Consider the following 3,098-nt stretch of genomic DNA (forward strand, 5'->3'; position numbering starts at 1 on the left):
TATAATAATGTCCAATACTATAAGGAATTTGAAGTCACAAATCTGTTCTTGGCATAGGAGAAAAACCAGCAAAATCACTCTTTAATACGAAACATCGTTACTCGGTAAGTCTCCCCTCGGGTAACAATAATTTAGTACATATGAAGATGGAGATCTTCAGTCATGAACGGACTGGGACCTTATTCTGTCATCCAACCACGATGAGATATCATTCAATATGATGGACACATTGTCATCAGACTTTCCTTTGCAGAAGACTTAACCAGCTTTATGTTTGCAGCAAGCGAGGCTCCACCAGTAATTTCATTGACTCTTTTGAGTAAAAAGGGGGGGGTGATTGTGCTTCCACTAATCTTTTGCTTCAATGCTTCTTGCAAAGAACTACTGATTGCTGACTCAATCGGCTTGGCAGCTGCTTCATGTTCTTCCGGAATTGGCACCCAAATGAGTAGTCCACTCTGTAAGTCCAAACTAGAGTTCGCACCTTGTATGTGACCCTATGGGGAAGGTCATGTTGGAGTTCTTTTCCCTTGCAGCCACTGTGGCGAGTAAAGAAAGCAGGAAATTCATTGGTCTTGTATCCAATAACAGTAACACCTTCAGTCTCAAGATACTCTAACGTTCTGGGAATGTCAAGAATTGACTTAACATCAGCACAGAAAACAGCAACAGGCGACCTTCCAAGCTCTGTTAAATCAGATGAGACATCCATTGCTTTTCACCATCAGCATTGCCCGAGCTCACCATAGTCACTATAACTTCTTGTTCTTCTAAAGAACTCATCACTTCATCAACTTCAATATGGCTTTATTCACGTCTTTTACTCCATCACCGTTCTTCCTTCCTCAGCGTGCGATGATGACCTTCAGTAGGGTCTTCTTACTGGTTCGTTCCGCGTTGTCACGGCCCCTTCATCGTAGCAAGCAAGTTGGCCGTTTTTTCGTCACTCATAGCTTCCAATAATGTTTGTCAGAGCTTGGCCCCTCCTTCATTGCAGAAGACAGGTCGTTCTCTTCATCGTATTCCAGGCGTTGTCAGAGAAAGTGAAGCTCCAATCACACAGAAGTCGTAATTCTGTAATAAAATACTCGCCGATTCTCTTGTAATTGTATTACTTTCATCCGTGACATTCTGATGAGGCTTCGGCTTCTTCTCCAATCCTTTCTCTAGTTTTCCTATGCTCCGTTCCTTCCTTTTTCCTCTGATTCAGCGTAAACTCCCCTGTCCCTCATCTTCCCCTCGATTGCAGAGCTTTGTTTTTCTTTTCGTTGATCTCCTTCCTCTCCATCAACAAATGTCTCATCCTTGCTTGAAACCTCAACAGCATTACGATAATCACCATAAGAGCCCCCAACTCTACCACCAGCGGAAATGGTATTGGAGGCTGCTAAAACCACATTTCGGCAGAGGTGAAGCCAACGAGATGGGCAAGATGGGCATGCAGCTTCCAGCAGTCGAAGGAGTGTAAGTCGCACCAATGATATAATTTGGATCTCTCTCTGCAAGGTGGCGCAATGTTGAAACAGCAGCTTGTCTCAGAGAAGGCTTTTGTAAGATTGTAACGAGTATACTGACGCCTTTGGGTCGCAAGCTTTCAAAAACACCTGTTGCAACCTGTTATGAAAGAGCAACAAGTTGTCCAAGCTGAAGCACAAGCCAATCCCCTTTATGTTTGCTATGGGTATGATCTTCTTTTGCAAGGAATAGATTGAAATGTCTAGCATCATCACCAACTGCAGTGATCAGACGGCTCAAGCACTCTGCCGCAAACAAACGAGTGCTATAGCGAGGTAGTTGTTCTCCTTCTTTGCTCTCGCGCTTCCTCTGATTCTCAAAGCCCGACTAGTTGTAACATAGGTCATGAGGATCATGCCCTTCCCTTCTCGTCGACTCCCCCCAAAAACATTCCCCTCCTCTCCCCCTCTGTTTCTGCCTTTTCCTCCCTCCCAAAATACCTCTTTTCTTTTCAAAATAGCTCCCCTTCTTTTCTTCATTCGTATCCTCTGTTCCCCTTTTTTCCCTCCTTCTTTAGCTTTTCAAAAATCCCCTCTTTTTCCTCTTTCTTTCGTGTTTTCTTTTCCCCTTTTTTTTTTCTCTCAAATTAGCTTCCCTCTAGAATCAGAAAAGCACCAAGGAAGAGTAGGCCCAAAGTAGCCGCGAGCTGTAATGCCAAAGAACCTCAATCGAAAGTGTTCCCACTCGGAAGAAAAGCACAATTTCAGCATCACATGTGTGTGTAAACATATTGAATGCATGTCAAAGGTTCAAACTTTTCTGTTCTGTAAAATCCACTCAGCTGAGTACATGAACAATAGTGCTAATGAATTTTTGGCAAGCAGTGGTTCCATGATCAAGGACAACACATGAGCCTCATGTTCATCTAAAAATTCACTGGTCTTCTTAAACTCCCTTGTTGATACCATTTGCATCTTCAGCATAAGCAAACAACTTGTGAAGCTCGGAAAAACCATACTCATTGCAGATCTAGAACCCGTTCTCCTTCTAATTTGTTTATACCAAATATCAGATTCAATCCCAAACAGCGCTTGTCTCTTCTGTAAAATTGAACATGAACCAACTGAAAGAAAAATGTTCAAGCAAAGCAAAGCACAACGTCTACGTCAAAGTATGTACAAAGTAACAAATCTCATGTACAACTTTTGGGTGGTTTTCACACCTCGAATGCGCAGCAATACGACAGCGTTACTGCTAATATGAATACAATGTCGAGTATGGATAATTCATATCCAAATATCCAAGTACTAATTACCATCCCCGCTATTCATTGAGACATAGGTTATATTGTTTTGGCATGCGCATGAGTTTATTTTCACAAGTAACCTAAATTTATTTTTCAATAGTTAATGAACTCATAGGGGATTATACAATAATCCTTTCCACAACCATAGATAACCTTGCATAGATTTGTGCATATGGCACATTGAGGTTCGCACAAACCCTTGTACCCAAATACAATCATTGCATTCCAATGCTACGCGACAAAATCATATGTAGCATGAAGAGCATATAGGGTTACCTTGATGGTTATGCACACAGACTGTACATGCATGGGAAATATTATTTGAAAAATACATCGA

General features: G+C 41.9%; 1 pseudogene; it reads right to left on the reverse strand.

Annotated features, from left to right (window-relative positions):
* Positions 1 to 212: 212 nt before the first annotated feature.
* Positions 213 to 712, reverse strand: LOC148014225 (pseudouridine-5'-phosphate glycosidase pseudogene; annotated as a pseudogene).
* Positions 713 to 3,098: the final 2,386 nt, after the last annotated feature.

The sequence above is a fragment of the Lygodium microphyllum genome, chromosome 25, assembly GCF_053477565.2.
Source record: "Lygodium microphyllum isolate KBCC chromosome 25, Lygodium_microphyllum_v1.1.10, whole genome shotgun sequence".
In the NCBI taxonomy this organism is placed as follows: domain Eukaryota; kingdom Viridiplantae; phylum Streptophyta; class Polypodiopsida; order Schizaeales; family Lygodiaceae; genus Lygodium; species Lygodium microphyllum.